Source organism: Drosophila mauritiana, unplaced genomic scaffold (assembly GCF_004382145.1).
Source record: "Drosophila mauritiana strain mau12 unplaced genomic scaffold, ASM438214v1 U_238, whole genome shotgun sequence".
Taxonomy (NCBI): domain Eukaryota; kingdom Metazoa; phylum Arthropoda; class Insecta; order Diptera; family Drosophilidae; genus Drosophila; species Drosophila mauritiana.
The window spans coordinates 64,260-72,861 of NW_022881372.1; the positions used below are offsets into that span (position 1 = coordinate 64,260).

The 8,602-nt window shown below is 45.5% G+C and overlaps 1 pseudogene; it reads right to left on the minus strand.

The window, feature by feature from the left end:
* Positions 1-671: 671 nt before the first annotated feature.
* LOC117149516 lies at positions 672-7,076 on the minus strand (annotated as a pseudogene).
* Positions 7,077-8,602: the final 1,526 nt, after the last annotated feature.

An 8,602-nucleotide genomic window follows, 5' to 3' on the forward strand; every position in this document is an offset into this window, starting at 1 on the left:
TGTGGGCTTAGAGTCGAGTATAATGCTGATTTTCCAAATAGCTGATAACCGCGCTTAAGTACCATATAGTATAGTAGAATTCATTTTTGGCAATCTATAAAGCTATGCTTATTGCGTGACTTATTTTTATTGGTCCTATGGACCGTTTATTTTGCTATTTACAAAAAAAAATATTTTCTATTAATTTGGTGACTCTAAATTTAGAATTTTTCTTGATGTTTGGCCATTCTCCACCTCCTGGCATCCAGCTCCTGCTTATCCTGCTCATGCTGCTTATCCTGCTCATGCTGCTTATCCTGCTCATCCTGTGATCCTGATCTGTGTCTCTCTTTCTCTCTCTCTGGTAGGTAGCCTCTTTATCGTCTTTTTGGCCGCACTGCTCTTTTTGGTGACTTGTGTGTGTGTGTGTGTATGAAAGTTTTCTTGCTTTTGGGGGAAAAAACCTATAATTCTGGTGAACCCACCTCCGTGTAACTTGCTCCTCCTAGTATTCCAAACGTGTGTGCATTGCGTTGTCGTCGTCTTCAGTTCTTCTGTGTGAAAATATAATTTTCCGAAGCAGCCACTTCACAAGTGGTTTACTTGAGTGTATGCCTTCTTTTCGGCGGTGTTCTGGTTTCAAAACTATATTGGTTTATAGTTTGATTCTCTTCCTCCGTGTCCCATTCCTTATCGTCATCCACATCCATCACCATTATGCCATTCAGTGTGGGAAACTTTATGACGGGCAAAGTTATGCCCTGCTGATTGCCTTCATTCATCAGCTTCTGGATGAGATTGGCGATATCCTCGCGCTTCTTGGTTACTGTGAGCAGGTCAAACCAATCGATCAGCTCCCTAATGGGCAGCTTATAGTTAACGATGGGTTTTGTGAAGAATTGCTCCGCATACTGCAGCAGATAGAGGCCGCAATCGGTGAGATTCTCCTGCTGCGGCACCTCCACAATGAGACCTGGCATATTATCCCCGTTGAAGATGCGCGCCCGCTCTTTCGGATACTTTGCCTTGTACTCGAAGTTGAGGTAATCATGCAATATGGCAATATCTCGATCGCGTGAGTTGCCCTCCAACGAATAGAAGATGAGAATCAATGGCTGTTTGATTGGAATGTCTTCGCCGGGTGTCTGTACATCATGGTTAACCACGGAGGTCTTCAGGTTTGGAAAACATATGATGGCCAGTATCCAATGGGACTTCTCGTTGAATGGTATTATGATGAAATCCTTCTCGAATATATTCACGGTTCGTGTCCACTTCTTTACCCTTTCGTGACGCCTCTTGGCCACCGGCTCCTTCGTGTTGTTGGGACTCGTCTCTGTGGTCAATCTCATGTGGAAAAATGTGCTAAAGATGTGCGTCCTATCGCGCTGACCCTCTGGTATGATGTTATTCTTTAGCCAGCGCAGATAAAAATCAATGATTATGTCGTTCAGAAATGAGCCTTCCTTGAGACACATATAGTCCTTAATGGTGATGCTCAGGCCACCGGTTCCGGTGGGCGGATATGTGAAAAGCGTTGGATTCTCGTCGACGGAGAGTCTTCCCTCTGTTTGGCCATTGGCGGCGGCGGTGGTCTCCTCATCCTCGCTGCTCAACAGCACAATGACTTCATCGTCAAAGTCCCTGCTTATTATCCAGTTAATGTTCCGGCGCAGGCGACTCTTCTCTGCGCGTTCTGCAGGTGTGGGTATAGTGTCACTAGTTGCTTTCTCGGCTGGCGCCGGTATGGATGCAACATTCGGTTGCACCCGCGATTGAGATCCACCAGCTGTCTCTTCCGATTTCTTGCTAACAGTGGCATGTGCGACTTGGTCCTTCGACTGGATTGACTGGGAGCTTGCGACAGCGTCTCCAGCTGGTTGCACGCCCTGAAGACCATTGCTCTTCTTTGGAGAATTTGAGGTGTTACCCGTGGGGGTTTGATTTCCCTGTTTATTGCCAGATGAACCTGGGTTGTCTTGAGCACCAGCAACTTGATAACCATTGCTGTCCTCTGCAGAATGACACTTCTTCTGTTTCTTGGTCTTGGGAGTATTGGCGTCTTGATTCGCCGACGATATCGCTTTGTCAGCATTGGTGTCTCCCGGAGCGCGATGTCTTTTCTTGTGCTTCTTGCCTTTGATTGCAGATGGCTGGCAACCATTGTTGGCCACCGAAGTCTCCGATGGCTTGACAACCGCACGAGATGGTGGCACTTCAACGGGCACCGCGTTGGGAAGAGCGGCACCAGCGGACGCCTTTGACTGATGCACCTTCTTGTTGAACTTCTCCGCATGGGCAATCGTATCGGCAATGGTATCACCGATGGCGAAGCCCACCGAGACCACCGATGGCTTGACAACCGGAAGAGATGGTGGCTCTTCAACGGGCACCGCGTTGCGAGGAGCGGCATCAGCGGACGCCCTGGACTGATGCACCTTCTTGTAGAACTTCTCCGCCTTGCCAATCTTATTGGCAATGGTATCACCGATGGCGAATCCCACAGAGACCACCAAATGGATAATACCACCGGCATTCTCCATGCATTCAATCGTGATGTTATCCTCCATATGAAGGTTCATCTTGAGAAACAGCTTTTGCACTGTAAACGCATGGATGGGCAGCTTGAAGGTGACGATGTGCTGCTTTCCAGTGCTGTAGATAATGAGCACCTTGGCACTCCGTTTGTCCTTATCCGTGTCGGCTCGATTGATCAGCAATTGACGGGAGACTATAATGAAGTCGTTATGGGCGATTCGACTTACCATTTTCGGAGCCGATTCAACACAACATATGTACGCTAACGTTATGAATGTTATGAACGTTATGGGCTCATCTGAAACTGAAGTTTTAGAATACGATTGCAAAGTCTCGGGCTGCTTGATGTACAAGTTCACTGGATGGGTGAAGTCACCTTACACGGTGACTTCGATCACTATATTCCTTTCATTTTGCAACCAGTGTGATTTATGCGATATTTGATACCACAAAAATTTGGTTTCTCCCGATTTTATGATTTGTTTAAACGGCGTACCAAGTATCCAAAAATCATCTGAGAGATCGCGTGCGGAAGGAGGCCGAGTGTCGGAGTGTTAACAGAAGGATCTCGGAAGTGTGAACGCGCGGTCAAACGAGAATACCATATGCACAATATTGACCCTGATGTTGAAAGAAGAAGCACCATTATCACCCCTGTGGAAATTCCGTTAAATTACGTTTCGGCCATTCCTTCGATGTGGCCGTCACTTCATTCCAGGGGGGAGGAGTTACCGATATCGCAGTACAGAGTATAATAAATGAAATGAAAGTAAATGAAATATTAACCAAGTAACCTCTGATTAAAGTGTGTGGTAATCTGCTGGATAGGCTGAGTGGTGTGGAGGCACCCGAGAAAGCAGCCCAGAGGATTGTGTGGCAACCGTACCATTAGTAGGCCAAGGCCAAAAAGGAAGAATACGGACCACCGCGCCCAGTTCAACTGTTCACTAAATTCACTCGTCACAAATGAAACATAAACGAGCATTAAACATAAACTAATATAAAAAAAAAATTTTGTCCACAATTATTATTCGAATTTTCTAAAAAATCTTTATCTTTTCTCAGATTTTAAGATGAGTACACACCTCAACACGCATACATCAATTGTCAAGGTTGAGTGAAACCACATTTACATCCAGTTTACGCTCTTCGAAGATTAAAAATAAATACCGCAAATACCTTATAATTAGTTTGAGCTTTCCTAAAAAAATTAAATTCCGCTGATACGTTTCAAGTATTAAGTGAACAACTCCGGTGCCATTGGTGTAGTATTCGCCTATGTAATATTAAGAACATTTAAGTATAATAGCATACTAACATATAGCAGCACTTTGTTTCTATGTTTATGTTTATGTTTATGCAACCAATAAGGCCCAAGGCGGATGTAACATGATCGTACACTTGAAGGCTACAAAGTATAAGTGCATGGTCAGCATTCCCACGCCGACCAAATGCATAATACATAAGTACATAGATCGCTCTCTCGATAAGCCTAGATATATAAGATATACAACATGTCGTATCCGGCAGCGCAGCTACGCGGCTTAGCCTAAGACGAAATATATTCAAAACTCACAACGCAGACACTGTAAAGACGTTGAACTGGCAGAACCATTTCCGCCAAACAAAAATTTAATAAAAATCAAATAAAAACCTAATTCAGCCTGACGGCTGCAATCAAAACCAAAAGACTTGTGTTATCAATGAACGACCCATTACATGGCGACCGTGACAGTCGTCCAACGATGGACAAATTAACGAAATAAAAAACACATATTGGAGGAAAACTGGACTGGAAGGCTAAGGAAGAAGACCGAGGAATCATTACATGGAACTTACAATTGCCAAAACTAAGGAAATATCTGAGTGAGTAGAGTTGTATTGAGTTATGGGAAAACACCGTGGCGGTCTAAATACCAAGCTGAACAAACGTATAGCCCACGTAAGGTGGCTAATATACGGTCAGCAAACGCCACCGGTTTGGTCGAAAGCTCTAAGGCTACATGCAGAGCTAGACCACTTGCTTCAATATCAGGAAGAATTGAAGACCCAAAAACTCGAGAAAACTTACTCAGAAAATACTAAAAATATAACAATAATTAATGAAGTTCCAAAACCAAAGGCATGTCCAGCACCAGCACCAGCACTAACGAAGGCTAAAAAGTCCTGCCCCCCGGACTGTGAAGGAGTCTGGAGTCCTCACTGCCTGGGGACTTGTGAGCAGCCATCAACATCATCAGCAGCCCAGAAATAGACAGCAGCGAGGGAGTATCAGCGTGCCACCCCCGGCGACGCCCAGCTGACACCAGGAGATGAACAGCAGCAGCACTAAAATGGCTCGCGACTTAATGGCTCGATTTTCTTATCGCCGAACCCCAACACCAATGCAAAGAGATCCATGTGTGTGCGTGTGCGTGTGTCTGTGTATGTGTGTGGGCTTAGAGTCGAGTATAATGCTGATTTTCCAAATAGCTGATAACCGCGCTTAAGTACCATATAGTATAGTAGAATTCATTTTTGGCAATCTATAAAGCTATGCTTATTGCGTGACTTATTTTTATTGGTCCTATGGACCGTTTATTTTGCTATTTACAAAAAAAAAATATTTTCTATTAATTTGGTGACTCTAAATTTAGAATTTTTCTTGATGTTTGGCCATTCTCCACCTCCTGGCATCCAGCTCCTGCTTATCCTGCTCATGCTGCTTATCCTGCTCATCCTGTGATCCTGATCTGTGTCTCTCTTTCTCTCTCTCTGGTAGGTTGCCTCTTTATCGTCTTTTTGGCCGCACTGCTCTTTTTGGTGACTTGTGTGTGTGTGTGTGTATGAAAGTTTTCTTGCTTTTGGGGGAAAAAACCTATAATTCTGGTGAACCCACCTCCGTGTAACTTGCTCCTCCTAGTATTCCAAACGTGTGTGCATTGCGTTGTCGTCGTCTTCAGTTCTTCTGTGTGAAAATATAATTTTCCGAAGCAGCCACTTCACAAGTGGTTTACTTGAGTGTATGCCTTCTTTTCGGCGGTGTTCTGGTTTCAAAACTATATTGGTTTATAGTTTGATTCTCTTCCTCCGTGTCCCATTCCTTATCGTCATCCACATCCATCACCATTATGCCATTCAGTGTGGGAAACTTTATGACGGGCAAAGTTATGCCCTGCTGATTGCCTTCATTCATCAGCTTCTGGATGAGATTGGCGATATCCTCGCGCTTCTTGGTTACTGTGAGCAGGTCAAACCAATCGATTAGCTCCCTAATGGGCAGCTTATAGTTAACGATGGGTTTTGTGAAGAATTGCTCCGCATACTGCAGCAGATAGAGGCCGCAATCGGTGAGATTCTCCTGCTGCGGCACCTCCACAATGAGACCTGGCATATTATCCCCGTTGAAGATGCGCGCCCGCTCTTTCGGATACTTTGCCTTGTACTCGAAGTTGAGGTAATCATGCAATATGGCAATATCTCGATCACGTGAGTTGCCCTCCAACGAATCGAAGATGAGAATCAATGGCTGCTTGATTGGAATGTCTTCGCCGGGTGTCTGTACATCATGGTTAACCACGGAGGTCTTCAGGTTTGGAAAACATATGATGGCCAGTATCCAATGGGACTTCTCGTTGAATGGTATTATGATGAAATCCTTCTCGAATATATTCACGGTTCGTGTCCACTTCTTTACCCTTTCGTGACGCCTCTTGGCCACCGGCTCCTTCGTGTTGTTGGGACTCGTCTCTGTGGTCAATCTCATGTGGAAAAATGTGCTAAAGATGTGCGTCCTATCGCGCTGACCCTCTGGTATGATGTTATTTTTTAGCCAGCGCAGATAAAAATCAATGATTATGTCGTTCAGAAATGAGCCTTCCTTGAGACACATATAGTTCTTAATGGTGATGCTCAGGCCACCGGTTCCGGTGGGCGGATATGTGAAAAGCGTTGGATTCTCGTCGACGGAGAGTCTTCCCTCTGTTTGGCCATTGGCGGCGGCGGTGGTCTCCTCATCCTCGCTGCTCAACAGCACAATGACTTCATCGTCAAAGTCCCTGCTTATTATCCAGGTAATGTTCCGGCGCAGGCGACTCTTCTCTGCGCGTTCTGCAGGTGTGGGTATAGTGTCACTAGTTGCTTTCTCGGCTGGCGCCGGTATGGATGCAACATTCGGTTGCACCCGCGATTGAGATCCACCAGCTGTCTCTTCCGATTTCTTGCTAACAGTGGCATGTGCGACTTGGTCCTTCGACTGGATTGACTGGGAGCTTGCGACAGCGTCTCCAGCTGGTTGCACGCCCTGAAGACCATTGCTCTTCTTTGGAGAATTTGAGGTGTTACCCGTGGGGGTTTGATTTCCCTGTTTATTGCCAGATGAACCTGGGTTGTCTTGAGCACCAGCAACTTGATAACCATTGCTGTCCTCTGCAGAATGACACTTCTTCTGTTTCTTGGTCTTGGGAGTATTGGCGTCTTGATTCGCCGACGATATCGCTTTGTCAGCATTGGTGTCTCCCGGAGCGCGATGTCTTTTCTTGTGCTTCTTGCCTTTGGTTGCAGATGGCTGGCAACCATTGTTGGCCACCGAAGTCTCCGATGGCTTGACAACCGCACGAGATGGTGGCACTTCAACGGGCACCGCGTTGGGAAGAGCGGCACCAGCGGACGCCTTTGACTGATGCACCTTCTTGTTGAACTTCTCCGCATGGGCAATCGTATCGGCAATGGTATCACCGATGGCGAAGCCCACCGAGACCACCGATGGCTTGACAACCGGAAGAGATGGTGGCTCTTCAACGGGCACCGCGTTGCGAGGAGCGGCATCAGCGGACGCCCTGGACTTATGCACCTTCTTGTAGAACTCCTCCGCCTTGGCAATCTTATCGGCAATGGTATCACCGATGGCGAATCCCACAGAGACCACAAAATGGATAATACCACCGGCATTCTCCATGCATTCAATCGTGATGTTATCCTCCATATGAAGGTTCATCTTGAGAAACAGCTTTTGCACTGTAAACGCATGGATGGGCAGCTTGAAGGTGACGATGTGCTGCTTTCCAGTGCTGTAGATAATGAGCACCTTGGCACTCCGTTTGTCCTTATCCGTGTCGGCTCGATTGACCAGCAATTGACGGGAGACTATAATGAAGTCGTTATGGGCGATTCGACTTACCATTTTCGGAGCCGATTCAACACAACATATGTACGCTAACGTTATGAATGTTATGAACGTTATGGGCTCATCTGAAACTGAAGTTTCAGAATACGATTGCAAAGTCTCGGGCTGCTTGATGTACAAGTTCACTGGATGGGTGAAGTCACCTTACACGGTGACTTCGATCACTATATTCCTTTCATTTTGCAACCAGTGTGATTTATGCGATATTTGATACCACAAAAATTTGGTTTCTCCCGATTTTATGATTTGTTTAAACGGCGTACCAAGTATCCAAAAATCATCTGAGAGATCGCGTGCGGAAGGAGGCCGAGTGTCGGAGTGTTAACAGAAGGATCTCGGAAGTGTGAACGCGCGGTCAAACGAGAATACCATATGCACAATATTGACCCTGATTTTGAAAGAAGAAGCACCATTATCACCCCTGTGGAAATTCCGTTAAATTACGTTTCGGCCATTCCTTCGATGTGGCCGTCACTTCATTCCAGGGGGGGAGGAGTTACCGATATCGCAGTACAGAGTATAATAAATGAAATGAAAGTAAATGAAATATTAACCAAGTAACCTCTGATTAAAGTGTGTGGTAATCTGCTGGATAGGCTGAGTGGTGTGGAGGCACCCGAGAAAGCAGCCCAGAGGATTGTGTGGCAACCGTACCATTAGTAGGCCAAGGCCAAAAAGGAAGAATACGGACCACCGCGCCCAGTTCAACTGTTCACTAAATTCACTCGTCACAAATGAAACATAAACGAGCATTAAACATAAACTAATATAAAAAAAAATTTTGTCCACAATTATTATTCGAATTTTCTAAAAAATCTTTATCTTTTCTCAGATTTTAAGATGAGTACACACCTCAACACGCATACATCAATTGTCAAGGTTGAGTGAAACCACATTTACATCCAGTTTACGCTCTTCGAA